At 38.9% G+C, this 16,565-nt stretch overlaps 1 protein-coding gene across 16 annotated transcripts in view; it reads right to left on the bottom strand.

Annotated features, from left to right (window-relative positions):
- LOC117199207 (uncharacterized) overlaps positions 1 to 16,565 on the bottom strand; it is a 1,082,321-nt gene that overhangs the window by 127,521 nt on the left and 938,235 nt on the right. For 8 of the 16 annotated variants that reach the window (XR_007470924.1, XR_007470928.1, XR_007470926.1 and 5 more), the window contains exons 5-6: positions 6,596 to 6,948; positions 4,862 to 4,961 (exon numbers count right to left, since the gene is read on the bottom strand). The exons of 5 other annotated variants lie outside the window; for them this stretch is intronic. The gene's annotated coding sequence lies outside the window, so the exon portion shown is untranslated. Of the gene's footprint in view, positions 1 to 323; positions 1,618 to 4,861; positions 4,962 to 6,595; positions 6,949 to 16,565 lie in introns of those variants that run through there. 3 more of the 16 variants (XR_007470930.1, XR_007470936.1, XR_007470935.1) reach the window with 3 other exon arrangements.

Below are 16,565 nucleotides of genomic sequence, written 5' to 3'. Positions count from 1 at the left end.
ATAATACGTTTAAATGTTTCAGTATATCATCCTCCTCCACAAAAAGGACACTTCCACTTTCGCTTAATATCCTATCCTTAATTAGCAATGACAAGAGCCTCAATTATGGATTGCTTTCTATATGTGCCTAAAGCCATGCTTAGCGATTTATATAAAATATCTCATTTAATCCTCACAACCAGACTATTAAGTCTATGATTTCTTCCTGTCAATCAAGGGAACAGTACACAAAGCTCAAAGAACTCGAACAGCTACTAACCTACCTAGTTAAGGGAAGCAGAGCAATTCTGGCCCACAAACACCTTGGAAGCTAATCACCTCTGCCTATCACATGGAAGCCACAGTTGTGAGATTATTCAGCAGTCACCCGGTGAGATGTAATGCATTTTATCTGATACGACTGTGGGAAATGTGCTATAAAAATAAACCCAGTGTGCCTTGCTTGTTGTGCCGAAGAAACCTCCCTGGACAGTGTGAGTGGATAAAATATTGAAGAAATATTGCTGCCCATGATTAGAGTTAGAGGGATGGAAAAAAATGAAGCATATATTTGAGAAGGGGATAAACAGCCACAGACTTCCTTACTTTTGTCCAGAGAATGTGAGCAATTCAGCAAAGAGCTCCTAGCCTTCGTCTGTGTAAAACTATTGCTAGATGTTAACTTGCCAGGGCTGCAGGACGCAGCACCTCCTGCATGTATACCCTGTCAATGGAATGTGAGCAAAGGTAATGAATGTCACTTCTGGGATGGAGTGATTAAGAGCAGAGCCTCTACACTCTTTTCTCCTCTGTCTTCCAACTACATTCCAAAGGCTTTGAGGCCCTAGGAAATAGAGTCAGGACATAGAAGAAGCCTGGGCTCCTAATTCACTTCATGGAGAAAAGATCTCAGCAAATAAAAAATATCATGTTGGATTATGTCCTTAAAAGCACAAACTCTATTAGATAGATTTCCATCTTGGGCAGGTGAATACTCAAATACATAATAAGACTAAATAGAATATTTTTCTCCTGATATTCTGTTCATAAGACTATAATGATACTTGTCCAACTGTACAATAATTATGTGTTAACCTCTATGACTCCCCTCAAGACTGGGAGACCCTCCAAGGTAATGATAATGACTTTTTCACCTTTCCAGCTCAGCACCTAGATCAATACCAGGTATAGTATCCACAGTAACAAATATTTTGTGAATATATGAATGATGTGTAAATACATGAATACAAGTATGAATAAATGAGTGAAGAGACTGGAGTATACAGAGAATAAAACAATTATTTTCATAACAAGACCACACAAATTACTTTCCATTTGACTTTAGAATGCATTTTTGAACTTATATTTAAATGTGGGTGTGTCCAAATCAATTCAAAATCATTCAAATAATAGAATTAAGTCAAACCATGAGAGGTTAAAAAAAAGAAAAGGAAAAAGCTTGTCTCTTGTGTTCTTCATCCTCAATTTCTCTCCCTAAACCTTTCTGGCTTAGGCAAAGCACCAACCTAACTTGAATTGTCCTTTTTCATTCAAAGTGTGTTACCTTCCTGCTGAGCGTCTTAAGTAAAAGATAAAGAATAAATATGTTCTCAGCTCCTGTGAGGCTGCAGGTTTAGTCTAGGTAAAGAAAGGGTAAAATAGAGTAGTTTGCCATTTTTTATATTACTTTCAAAGTTCTTCAAGGCTGTTTTAAGTCACATACCTGAATCAGAGGGTACCAAGCAGTCTGCTTAGGTATACAGTTCTGAATCTAATGTTTGTAAGTGGGACATGAGATAATGATCCCCTCAACCCTTGGGGCTGCCTGGTACAGCCTGGGTTACCCAGAACCCTGCAACTATTCACATTCAGCCACAAATAGCCTCTGTAGGGTCTCCCAGGAAGGTTACCCGAGAGAGAGAGTCAGACAAAAGGTCAAAAGTGGTCTCGGATGGCAGACACAGTGAGAAATGCCACACCCATGGGTCCATCAAAGTTCTCTCGCCATTCAACCAGCGGGCATCAACTTGTGCAACAGCCAGCGGCGAGTATGCCAATGCTCATGGTGAACAAGAGATCGCCAGGACTGCTACAAGAACTAATGATCCAGAGCAAAGATACAGCCGGTCAGGGGCGGGAGTCCCAGGAGACCTTGTCAGCGTGGGTTTAGGTGGTTACCCGCCCACCTCTATCTTCATGTAAAGATGATATGACCGCCTAGTGAATGTGAAGGCTCTACCACAGTCTGTGCCTTCTACCATCATTATTGGGACATACCTAACAAAAGCAACCACCAACTTGGAACGAAATCAGTCTCATACACATCATCAGATGATACTGCAATGAGTTTTTGTGTGCCAAAGAAAGAAGAAACTAGATTCTTTGAAAGACACTGGCTTAAAATTTGTGATCGTAAAAATGATTAAAATTTTGTCTAATGTGACGATCAAAAATAGAGAGATGTTATTAAAACATTGATTAGAATTACAGTCACAACTTCAAGAATAAGACCTGGTAAACAAAACAAAACAAACAAAAAAACCAAAAAACACTTATGTTTGTGGAAGCAACTACAAGTTTCTCAGTAAAAATCCTGAAAAGCATTACTTGAAAATTATGTAAATTAAGTATTTGATATCTTTCCCAATACTTTATACTTTATTATGGCTTGTTATTTTAAATTTTTATTTATATTAGTTGTTTTACTTTATCATTGTTTAATATAAAGGCTATACAATTTTTACCAAGCTCCATTTAGATCCCCTCTAGTTTATTCTAGTATAGCATACAAGTATCATTTAATAAGTGTGCCATGAAGTGAAAACAGTAAGCAGTAGTACCTACCTATATAAGCAGCATATTAATATTCACAACTAGACAATGCGTTCTAGAGTCGAAGGGGACAGAACCCAGAAGATACCCTTAGCCTACTGATTAGGTAAATATTCAATTTAAGATGATATATTCCCTAGACCACACAAAAAATGGATACCAGTGTAATAATAAGATTTGAGGTCTGTAATTTTATCTAGCAATATAGCCCTTAAGGCAGCAATTGCTGGTGTTTCATGAATTAATTGCCTACCGTGGAGCTTTTCAACATAGAATACAAATTAATCCCACACACCTTACTATTATAAAATTTACTTACATTTTTCATGACACATGCAGAATCTAAAGATTTATAAATATGGAGTAGATAATGCTTTCCATTTAAATTTGGCATCAAGCCATCGCTCTGAGCCCAAAATAACAATGCAGACAACGCTGGTTTAAAAAAAATCCCAGATTTACTTAATTTTGGCTGTTTGTTCCTTTGCCTAAGTGTTTGTTTTTTCTTTTTTTTAAATCTTACTCTCTAAAGCCAAGCCAAAGTTCTTTCTTCGAAGAATCAGATTTTTTGACTGATGGTGAAGCAGATGGATCACAAAATTAGGAGGTAGGACAACTGGATATTTCTGATTACAACTCTTTTACAGATTTGTTTGCTTGAGTATGGTTTTTTGCTTCTTATTTGAGCTAGAGTTTCCTCATCACTAGAATGAAGGTTTTCATTAAATATTTCTGAGTGTTCTTTTGAGCATCATGTGAATTTGTGATCCTGTCTAACTTGTTGCAGAAAAAATTTAAATGTATATAATCTTAGAAGTATTTATACTAGTTATAAATTCAAACAAAGTAGGGATTTTAAGCGCTGAATTATCCTGATTTTATGCCATGCTGCCACTAATAAACAAACAGCAAGTTCCCTGATAGTGATTCTCTATTATGGGATATTGATATATTTTGGGATTTGGAAGTTGGATTGATCTCCCCCTGTTTACAAGACACAACTTTCTGATTTGCCACCTGCTATGTCTCCTATTCATCTTTTTTTTTTTTTTTTTTCTGCGGTACGCGGGCCTCTCACTGTTGCGGCCTCTCCCGTTGCGGAGCACAGGCTCCGGACGCGCAGGCTCAGCGGCCATGGCTCACGGGCCCAGCCGCTCCGCGGCATGTGGGATCTTCCCGGACCGGGGCATGAACCCGTGTCCCCTGCATCGGCAGGCGGACTCCCAACGACTGCGCCACCAGGGAAGCCCCTATTCATCTTTTTGTAAGACTTCTTAAACATTAAGCAAAACCCTCATGGTACAGAATTTCCCACAAGTGGCCCACATTTGAACAGTAGGATTCAACTGAGACTTGAAGATGGGCCACACGCAGCACACCCTGCTGACATGTTCCTCTACCCACGTCCCTCCTTTTCTCACTGCCTGGTAATTGAAGTGTATTTTTGTCAGTGGTGTCAAAGCCTGTCTCCTAGGCTGTCTTATTATTTTTAAATCCCCGACAAGTCCACCACAGTGAACCAGCTCCTTGCACTTTATAGGTGCTCAAGATCTACTGGCCAAACCAACACGTCTCTCTCAGTTTCTCTAGACTTGTAGGTCCTTAACTGCAGACCCTAGGGTGACTGGGAGACACAGCAGCTGGCCTGGAAGAAACTGTGCATAAACCACAGATTTTTACTTATGCAGCTTAGTGCATTAATTCTGGATAAGCACATGATAGAATGTCATATGTGTGAATTTTATTTTTCAGGTGTAGTGATGGTGGGAAAGAGGCTGGTAATAGCTACTGTAGACCACACTGCATTACAAAAAATCTAATAAATCCAAGTAATTCAATTCAAAATGGTCAATTAAGGGGAAAAATGCAGTCATTTAACTTGATAATTCTACATGATACATTAAGTCTCTCACAGACTCCACCACAATGAAAGCGAAAAGAGTTGAACGAAGGTAGAGGAAGATTTTCTTTAAGGTCCACTACTTGATTTCTTTTAGCGGCTAAATATGTGGGAAGCAGTAAAGCAGGGTGCTCAGGCCACTGTACTCACCTGATCTTGGAGTTGGGCAGTGTAATTTGTGCACTGGCTGAACAGATGGATAACTGATCATAGGCAAATTCTTAACTTTTCTCTTCCTCAGTGTCTTCATCTGTAAAATGGGGATATTATTGGTACTTACTTCTTAAGAGCTTTGTGAGGATTAACTACACTAATCCATGGACAAGAGACATGTTGTCTACATAACAGGTGCCCAATAAGTTACAGTGATTGTGTTGTGTTTTTGATACTGCCCATGACAACAATGATGGCATATGTCTATTTTTATCATTATAGTGTGATTACACGTCATATATGTTGTATCTCCTTGTTCTGAGATTAACATAGCCTCTTTTAGAAACCACCAAAAGGCTGAACAGTATTGGTGAGAAACATCTGTGAGCAACAAACATTCACACAAACATTCAATTAAGACGACCGCTTCCAGAAGCAGTCTCTGAAGCATGTCTGATCTACAAGGGATGCCCCCATGCACTTCCCGCTGGGAGAGAATCTTCTATTGTTGCCAGTCAGGATCATTCCCTGTTGGTTTAAATTAACCTGAAAGATCCTCAGCAGTTTAGGTATGTTTAGCTCAACATCGCAGATTGTTTATACCTGTGATGCAGGCACGTCAAAAAAACAACCACTGAGCCACTGGCTTAGGGTTTCCAGCTGAAGCTACAGCGGTTCTTTTCTGTAAGCACAGGAAATCAGCCAAGCTCAGTTTGCTTAAGACATTCAGGTAAACCGCTTGCTTTGTCAGAGCGCTCTCCCAGGAACGACCAAGATATTCCGAATCATTTACTTCTTTCCCATTTGCCATTCTTTTCATGAGGTGGATTCCCCAATCGTAAACACAGAGAAAGTGTTTAATCAGAAGCAGCCAGAAGTGATTGGTGATAACTGGGATTTAATGGCTCAATCTCAAATCTAGTTTCAGTTCTGTTTCACCAGAGATTTTTCAGATTCTTGCTATGAGAGTTTGGCAGAAGACAATAAAAATCATGATTTCCTCACTTTTTTCTGATGTTTTGCTATGGTGCTAAGTAATATGTTCAGTATTCCCCTGGAAATATATAAAGCACTTGACGTGGTGTGTTCATCACTTGCCTCTGACTAAAATGTCCAAATGACTGAGAATTAATGAAAATCATTATAGATAGGAGCAAAGGATGTGTACCAAGATGTTCACTAAAGCACTGTCTACAATTGTGAAAATGAAAACATATATTATAAACTGTATAACAATAGGCATGAAGTATTTACTACTACATGGACTACTATGAAACCATTAAAATAATGATGTAGAAACAAAAAAATGTGAAAAATGGGTTTTAAAATAAAACAATAACACACTAATATTAGATTATTTAGTTATTATTCTGGGTCCAACCAGAAGAAAAACAAACAGTAATTTGAGCATGGAAAGTGTAATGAAAAAACTATTAATTATGAAAGACGATTAGAGTAAGGAAGGAATGGCCAGCGACAAGAGAACGCCAAAACACACAGCAGAAATAAGGAGAGCCGCTAACCCTCCAGTTGAAAAGAAGACCTCCTCCTCCCTGCCCACAGGACTGAGGTCCAGACCCGGTTGAAAAGAGCATGACTGTGGCTCACTGGATGGTAAAGAAGCTGCTGTGGTGTCTCCTGGTGGAACTTTCTGGAAATATGCCCTCTGTAAGTTGCTGGAAATCCACATTCTAGGGTTCCAGTAAAACTATGCACGGGGAGATTTCTCACCTGAGGCGCTACTCCAAAACTGCTTGATAGAAGATGCTGACGGAAGCTGTCGTCCACTGCTCTCTCTACGCACTGCTGAAGCCAACTACCGGAGAAGTTGTGAGCCCCGGGAGCAGGGCTGAGGACGCCCTCAGAGCTGCAGGAGTGAGTGGGTGCTGAAGACGCCACCAAGAGCCTTCCCAGCAAGCACCGGGGCATCACGAAGCAACACCTTCCTCAGGTGCCATCAATTAGGAAAGCCTAACATCACACGAGCTGGCCAAGGAAAAACTATTTAAAGGACCCACAGCACTTTTCACCGAGCAAGTAACAAAAGAGTGAATTTCGAGCTGAGAGGCGGTAACCAATGTTACCTCAAGAAAAATTAAATTAAAACGGAGTTTTTTTTTTTTTTTTTTTTTTTGCGGTACACGGGCCTCTCACTGTTGTGGCCTCTCCCGTTGCGGAGCACAGGCTCCGGACGCGCAGTCTTCAGCGGCCATGGCTCACGGGCCCAGCCACTCCGCGGCATGTGGGACCTTCCCGGACCGGGGCACGAATCCACGTCCCCTGCATCGGCAGGCAGACTCTCAACCACTGCGCCACCAGGGAAGCCCTAAAAAGGAGGTTTTTATCACATAATCAGTGAAATGCAAATTCAGGCAATAACATGCCATTTTTGACTAAAAAACAAACTGACACAAAGAGTATATAATATTAAAACGTTAACAATGGCTCTCTTTGGGTGGGAAATTACCAGTGAATTTCTCATTTTTCTTGGAGCATTGCCATATTCCTACAATATAAATGTACATAGATTTCCAATGCACAAAAATAAAATACAATTATCAACTCAGCTACCCAATAAACTTAATATTCACTCAATAACTTTTACTCTGTATTTAATTACAGCATAAAATGTAAGAACAAATGCAATATGGATGCTGCATATTAAAGGGACTCGATCAGTCTTACTCATTTTGTGGAATCAAGGAAAGGACCATTCAAGCGTTTCCATGAGTTTCTCTTCCATTCCACCTAAAACTCCCTCTTGCTGGAGGAATTCTGTCCATCAACTTCTAGTTATCCAAATCAACACATTTAATATATCTTACAGGGGTATTAGTGCTTTGTGTGTGGGGGGGAGGGGTGGTGGGTACAGGTGAAATAAGTTTAGGAATTGATCAATGTACCAAAGGGGAACAGGTTTACATATTATTGTTTCTATCTGACATACCACACAGGTTTGTACAGAACTGCAATAGTGTTTGGATCTAGCTAGAGCCTGAATATGATTCTGCTTTACCAACCCAACAAGGAACTTCTCTGCACATGACTGAATCAAGGTGAATGAACATGTTTGGGGGAAGTTTTAAAGGCCTACACAAAGCACTACAGCTCTGTCAAGTGATGTAATATAATTACTAAAGTTCTTTAAAAAAAATTTACTGTTGCCTTTCAGTCTACCTTCCTGTATTTTACTACACTCTACCTTATTTTAAATGTGATTTAAGGAAATGTTTTCCTCCATACTTTCTTAGTCTATCCCACCCTTTCTTCCTCTCTGCCTTATAAAAGAATAAATATATAATCGAGCCAAAAAAAACCCCTCCAGCTTATTTGTACAAAAAAGCTTCAACTAGCAACCTAAGTGTCCATCGACGGATGAATGGATAAAGATGTGGCACATATATGCAATGGAATATTACTCAGCCATAAAAAGAAATGAAATTGCGTTATTTGTAGTGAGGTGGATGGACCTAGAGTCTGTCATACAGAGTGAAGTAAGTCAGAAAGAGAAAAACAAATACTGTATGCTAACACATATATATGGAATCTAAAAAAAAAAAGGCTCTGAAGAACCTAGGGGCAGGACAGGAATAAAGACGCAGATGTAGAGAATGGACTTGAGGACACGGGGAGGGGGAAGGGTAAGCTGGGACGTAGTGAGAGAGTGGCATGGACATATATGCACTACCAAATGTAAAACAGATAGCTAGTGGGAAGCAGCCGCATAGCACAGGGAGATCAGCTCGGTGCTTTGTGACCACTTAGAGGGGTGGGATAAGGAGGGTGGGAGGGAGGAAGACGCAAGAGGGAGGAGATATGGGGATATATGTATGTGTATAGCTGATTCACTTTGTTATAAAGCAGAAACTCACACACCATTGTAAAGCAATTATACTCCAATAAAGATGTTAAAAAAATAAAAATAAGCTTTAAAAAAAGCTTCAACTACAAAGGGACAATGTTACCGCCTGCTACCATCAATATAATACCTAACAATTTATCATTGACGCTGTAAGAAAGTTAGTGGTGTACCTAAAACCATCTTTTATTTTAAATATCCCTTGTTGTGCTAGTAATGATTTTCCTTTATTATCCCCAAGTCATATATTTAAACCTAAAGAGACAGACCCAATTTCACTTCTCTAAATTATTCTACTGTAACCACATGTACCCTAACTGTAGGGGATGCTTGAGCCATTTTCTACTTAAAATTCTGAAAGACTCGTGCTCACATAATCCCCACTGACACTTTTGCAAATGACCAAAAATTTCATCAAGGCCACTGGATCAGAACAATTAGTGGGTACATCAAGTAAAAAGCAATATAAAGGGTTAACACTAAGAATACCTTGAGGGAAAAGCCTAATTGTGTGCCTCTGTAGGTAAGACATCCATATTTCTTTTAAAATGCTTTTAGGGCAATACTACAGATGCATGTTAATATACCCTGCTTGATTAAAAAAACTTTAATGGTGGAACACATCAAATTCAAATCGCACAAGTTGCAGCGCTTGATTTTTCTTAAAAGGTCCATTTTTACTCCTTACTCTTCAATCTTGACATCACTTTTGGAATGCGTCCCCAACACCTGCCCCCTGATCCAGGCAGCAGTGATATTTCCTTACGTCTATGTTTCTTTTATCACATTGCATCATAATCATTTACTTCATCAACTTTCTGCTTCACTACAATATGAGTTCTGTGAAGCCAGGATCCATGTGTTATTAAGTTTGAATCTCCAAAGTTTAGTGGATTTGCTGTTTCAACAAATATTTATTAAATGTCTACTCTTTCCCAGATGTGTGTGCCGGGTGTAAATAAGGTGGCTTGTCAAAAAGAGAGATGCGGTTCTTGGGCTCATGGAATTTAGAGTTCAGTGAGGGAAACAGTAAATTAACAAGAAAACATTCTAACAAATGATTACAAATTCATACAAGTTCTATAGTATAAAATAGAAAGACGTTGCGACACATATTAACCTGGGGGAATTTCTCGGGATAAACAGGACAAGGCCACCCTTGGAGGCCACTTGGAAGCCACTTGGAAGTATGTGAGGCTCAACATAAGGGAATAGAGTGTGTGAAGTTTCTGAGTCCAGGAGAACTCAGCAGGAATAAATGGAGGAGTGAAGAAATAAATGATTTGGAAATGAACACCGTGGCAACATGATGGAAAGTTGAAACATTACCTGTGTCTCTAAGAAGCTTATAAACAGCAAGGAAATTGAGCCCGAGAATCCCCATCCTTTCCGTCCTGCAAGTCACTCAACCTATTTCTATTCTTTTTTCTTTTAACCAAGGCAGACATTGCTAATCAATCACGGCATTCTTCCCCCCTAAGGCTGGACAGAGCTTAAATTTTTTTCTTAATTCAGTGCTTCTGCCAACCATTACCACTCATTCAAAATGGGCACTCAAGATGATACCCTTTTGCCCTTCCTGATGTAAGTGGTTAATACCATTTTTACCTAATTAATAAACATTTGATATTGGCTTGAGGGGGACAAGAGGTAGCAAACTGAGCTAATATATATAAAGCAGTGAAGGTTGTAAATGGATAAGCAGCCTGGCTCATTACAGGTGCTGAACTGCTAGGAGTGATTATAATGATGCTGGGAAAATATGGGGCATCCAGTAATTGATGGGAGCTAGCATTTGAGGCTACTTCTGAGGGTGAGAGAAATTACCAAGTGGGAAGCACTGAGTCACTGAAGTCACTCTTTCATAACGCCATAGTTTTTAGCTAACATAACGTCATATGTTAGCTTGGGACAGCCAAGCTAATATTTTCTCAAAAATACAGAGAAAAGAATATCTTTACACTCAAGTAAAAAAAAAAAAAAAAAAAAAGATCATCATCAGAAAGGATATATGCAGTTGGAAACTAGCATCTTGACCTAGTCCTAGTACATTTAGAAATGAAACCTCATCAGCTTTACTGACTTCACCACTTAGTCCGTGTACCAGAACTTCAGCAAGCCAGAGTTAGCCAGTCTAAAACATTCAGTTTTCCCCCACCTGCACTGAGTGAACCATGCATCTTAGGTATAAAATGATAGCATTTATAATTCAGTAAGAGCTAAACCCAGAAGTACTCTAACATATTATTAAGGTTGAAAATTTCTTAGAAACCAAAGAAATACAGAGGTTTAGTTCTTATGATGATATTAATTGGAAATACGTTGCATCTACTACATGTTGAGAATCTCCTTGGATATGAATTGATGCACTGAGACCTAGCCATAGGATATAGCTACCCAATCCACTGCCTACTTATAAGTTCTTCTGAATAAGATTTTATTATATATTCTTTCACTTTAGAACTGCCTATGTTGGGCAGAGTAGTTTTCCTGAGTTATAGTAATACTTACCACTTTGAGTGTCTGTTTTATGTCAGTGCCGTGCTAGGCCTTTTATATATATTATTTATAATGCATACAATAACCCAGTAAAGACTGACCTGATTTCTACCTCACAGACAAGGCAACTGCAGTTCAGAGAATTTAAGGAACTTGTTCAATTTACGTAACTAAATCAATGATAGGGATGGGATTTGGATGCAGTTCTGTCTCACTCCAGAGCTCATGTCATTTTCACTACCCTTTGTTTGCACGTTAGCTCTATCTCATTCCACAGCCACACACAGATTAGGGAAAATTAGAGGACCACCCCAGACACCACATTTGTAAGGGCCTGCCTTTAGGAAGGGGGAAAGCGGGCTAGCTTGTGGGGGAGAGAGTTGTTCCCATCTGATGCTAGGGCTTGTATAGCCTCCATCAGCCCCGGAATCTCTCTGACAGCACCTGAGCAATGTATGTGATCAGCACTTTCCACCTTCCTTATGGTTACAAATGCTGATTAATTTTTCCTGGTATAGATGCTCATTTTAACAAGTCACTCGTTGTAAACAAGGCCAGGTGTAGGGCCCATTTCCTGCTCCACCCACTTTATTGAAGCCAAATACTCCATCTATATCCTTCCCGAGTTGTATCTCACAGTTATAGACAATAGGCACTGTGAGTCTTAAGCATGAATAGATTGACATAAAAGCATTCTCTCTTCACTAAAAGGAAAAAAAAAAAAGTACACTTACTGGGTGATAATATGGCAGGAAGTCTGCTATATATCTTTATAAACAGGGTACCGAGGTATACTTATTCCACTTTAGCTCACAGATGCTTTCACTCGTTTCCTGATTTTTGTTTTGTTTTGTGCGGCTCACGACAGACCAATCCATTTTTGCAGAGATCAGGCCCTGCAGCTCAGGGCTGACTCTCATAGATACTCTGAATCAAGTACAGGGATGAGCAGCTGGGAAGATGGGGGAGGCGGTCAGGGAGGCAGGGAGACCTGAACAGATGAGTAACGGGGACCAGGAAGGAGGACAGAGGCTCCATACATGATTAAACATGAATATGGGCCCTCTTGCCAACCAGATGCATCATCTTTATGCAACTGGAATGACCCCTTTTCCCACACCTCCCTACGCTACACAGAATGCTTTGACTGATTTTTATTGACAGCTCAGCATGTGCTATAATAGCAGTAGCACACCGAGTAGAACAGGTTGACAGTGTGGCAGATACCGCCATCCCTTTCCAATGTTTGTAGGCTTTCTGAGCAGGCCGTGGGCGTCCCGTGCACCTCACTCCTCTTCTAGCAGAGGCCAAGAGATGCAGACATTAACTATGCACCTAAATGAGACTCCTAATGAGACAGAGCAGGACCCTATGATCCTTTCCCCTAACCATGTCCTCTGCCTGCTTTTTGTCTGTGGAAAAACTTTAGCCCAAAATTAAGTTTAATCAGAGAAGTGAGAAAATGCAGAAGCAAAAAATAATAATAATTCATCAGTAAGCAAAGTTAAGGACTTTTAGTTCCTCCTCAATGGCTATAGATAATATTCTGAGCCATATCCTGTGAGCTGTGTGAAACCCCACTAGGTGAAGAAGTTAAGTACATGATGACCAGACTGTAGGCATGACATAAGCTGCCACAATTCACAATTCTGAGAACTGGCCTCAAAGAAATGAGAACGAACCGACCCTGGAACTGAAGACTAACTGTACTTAAAACAATCAAGATGACACTGGTCAGACCACCGATGACCAATTTCAAGATGACGATCAGAGCTGACTGTGCTGTTTCTGCATGTAGCCCCCCTCCCTCTGTCTATAAAAGCTCTTGCTCCCTCATTGGGTGGGTGCGGGGAGTTGGCCTTCGGACAGGCGTCCTCCCTCCCACACCCCCTGGTCGCCGGCACCCAAAACAAAGTAAACTTTCCTTTCCACCAACCTTGCCTCTTTACTTGCTTTTGAGCGGCGAGCAGCTAGACCCCACCTCCGGTTACACTAACAGGAAAGGCAAAGAGAAAAAATCATTTAAAAACATGATGTAGAGAACACAGATGTAGAGAACAAATGTATGGACACCAAGGGGGGAAAGTGGCGAGGGGAGGGTGGTGGTGGGATGAATTGGGAGATTGGGATTGACATATATACACTAATTTGTATAAAATGGATAACTAATGAGAACCTGCTGTATAAAATAATAAATTAAATTAAAAAAAAACATAAGTGGCATTTTATGCACCAGTTCAAATAACGGGGAACCTAATCATTGTGAATGATAAACCAGTTTGTGAAAAACCCACTGCTTATTAGAACAGCACGCTCCATGTAAAAAGAAATTTTCTAATGGTAAATATAGCAGAAGGCTACAATTACAACCTTTCAATGATTGCAATCCACAGAAAAGCCATTTAGTGATAAATTGGAGAGCAATAGGAGATTATCACCTGTTTAAGCTTCCACTGATTCTATCAAGTTGTTTGCCTGGCAGTAGCTAGGCTATGATGGAAAAGCTGAGAAAAACTCATTTTTCCCCTATCTAAATATTATTAATTGCAAGCATTCATTTTGAAAGATTTGTGGCTCTTTGGGAGAAAAGGATCTGCTTGACAACTACTAATTATACTTAATAATAAATAATACTTATCATTTACATAATTATTTTCATATTTAAATCCTTTCACAGATTTTGTTTCCTCATATGGAATATCAGTGCAACTTGACTGCATATAATGTTATGATATTTCTGTGAAACCAGCCCCAAGTAGTAAGCTTTCATGAGAAAATTGGGGCCTTAATCTTATCTATATTAACAAGTGTTAACAAATCATTAGAATTTCCTTTTTCAGCACCTGAAGAGGCGGGCAGTACTGAACAACTATCTGAGGAACACTGAACTGACTTTTTGGCAAAACACCCAGTTAACGTCAAAACTGTGCAAAAATATTTAGAAGAGGCAGAGACATGAGGCAACAAGACCAATGAGAGACGTATTAAATTAAAAGAAATGCCTCTCTCTCTATCTGCCTACCTATCTATCAACAGGGTGAAAACAAAAGAGCAAAACAAATGAAATCAATATACTTAATATAGTTGTGAATGTAAAGGTCTGAATATAGATTTTTTAAAAATTGTCTGCATGAGTTGGATATTTGACCTAGTGAGTACATGTGTAGAAATTTATTCTAAGGATTTCACAGACATCTAGGTACCATGGCATTAACTGGAATACTATTTGTAAAAAAGAAAAACTTGGAAATAATTTGTTTCCAACAATAGGGCATTGTTTAAATAAGTGATATCATATGTTGAAATATTAAATAATTTTTAAATTTTCTAAATGAGGAATATTAGATCATGTGGGAAATTGTCATGATAACATTAGGTGAAAAGGTACTAGAAATAAAAATTATATAAACAGTATATCTTATCCTTATTAAATAATGTATGTATAAAATATATGTAAATATATATGTTTATATAAATATATATGCATATATAAGTGGGAAAATGCAAAAATGGAAAAGATAATATTTATCTCAGAGTTCTGCAAGTGTATTTATATTTTTCCTTTAAATTTTTCTGTATTTTATAATTTTTCTACCATAAAATATTAATTTAATTACTATGTATTTTTGAACAACTATTTTTTAAAATTGTTTTTACATATAGAGTGGTCACGTGTTTGCTTAACAGAGTTCAAGTGAAAAATAAAGGCTGTTTTTGTGGTTCTCATGATGTCTAAAAGACTAAAACAAGTTCTGAGACCTCGAAGTCTACTTTGGCCACACAATTCCACATCTAGTCTGGGAGCTCATCATAAGACTATCAAGCAACTGGGTGAAAAGATATATGCTGCAACACTATTTATAATAGGAGAAACAAGGAACCAACATTAAGGTCTACCGAAAGGGGATTTATGAAATGAATGGTGGTACAACCACTGCCTAGAGCTACAGCTATTAAAATGATCATGTTCCGGGAACACAAATTCACCCAGGAGGGGCTGTTCTTGCAGGCTGTTTGCATCAAACAGGAAACGCTGACGATGAAGCTCTCGTTGGAGAACACCTCCCAGGGCATCAGATGTACCTGCGCTTCAGCTTCCCCCACATCCAGGTAAGGCTGCACACCAAGTATCACCAGACTGTCCACTTTTCAGGAGAAGCTGCAACATGCCTAGGCTTTTCAGATGTTGTGCAGGCCCGGGGGTGGGACTGAGGGGTGGGAAATAAAATGTCTACGGGCTGAATTTAACTAGTCAGCCAAGAGTTTGCAAACTTTGATGCAGAATTAAATTTATAACTATGTAATAATGGCCAATGCTTACATTAAATTTTAAAACGGGTTTAAAACATTATGTTTTTATTTAGGTTAAACTATGTGTATATATTAGTATGTTTGTGTGATGTTCACACAAATGAACATACACACAATATAGGGAGATAAAAAGCAGAGATGAATGGATCTGAAAGTACTTTTCTTTGAGTAATGGGTTATTTTGAATGACTTCAGGGTTTTTTTTCCATACTACTCTATATCTATATTCTATTATATAAAATATTGTATATTTATACTATTCTGTATTTTTATTTTGGAAACAAACACATGCAGATTTTATGATATAAGAATTAGACAATTATACTTAATAGAAATATAGATTTCCTTTTTTGCATATGTTGTCTCATTCTGTCTCAAAAGGACCATGTCAGAAGCACTAAATCCAGTTCTGAGCATTGCCTTTTTGGGAGTATTTTAGAAAACAAAAGCAAGTACAAACATCAATAAACAAGATGGGGAAGGACCTAGACATACTTTCACAGGATTTTTAGGAAAAAACATTAGATGTTTTCCTGAAGAAAAGTAGACTTCAGTTGTGTGATAATGGACTACAAAGATGTGAAGTGCAAACATGGGTATTTGAAACTCAAATATTTTTCTCTGTAGTTCCATCAGGTCAAGCTAAGACCAATGGGTGACATGCTTCAGGAAGGCAACTATAAGGAAGTACTTTGTAGAAATTATAGCTGTTCGTATGCTGGATGACTTAACTCACCAAGTAGAGCATTCAAGATACGAGGAGAGCTCAAACAGAGGCCAGATTACCAGTACTTTTATAGCATGAATTCTTACACTGGATGAGGTGATAAAACAGATGACGTCAACTTCTAAAATCGAGATCATATTTCCCTTTGAGTCCTAACACTATGATAATATAATCTCAGTTATGGTATAAAGCAGGTAACTGATTTGAGAAGGGTACTGAGTTTGAGGACATATTGACTGATTCATTCCACAGATACTTTACTAAGGGACTACGCTAAGGGCCTGGGATCCCATGAAACAAACTGC

Source organism: Orcinus orca, chromosome 13, assembly GCF_937001465.1.
Source record: "Orcinus orca chromosome 13, mOrcOrc1.1, whole genome shotgun sequence".
Lineage (NCBI taxonomy): Eukaryota > Metazoa > Chordata > Mammalia > Artiodactyla > Delphinidae > Orcinus > Orcinus orca.
The sequence above is the reverse complement of the archived record's forward strand: the minus strand, read 5'-3'. Positions and strand labels throughout refer to the sequence as shown.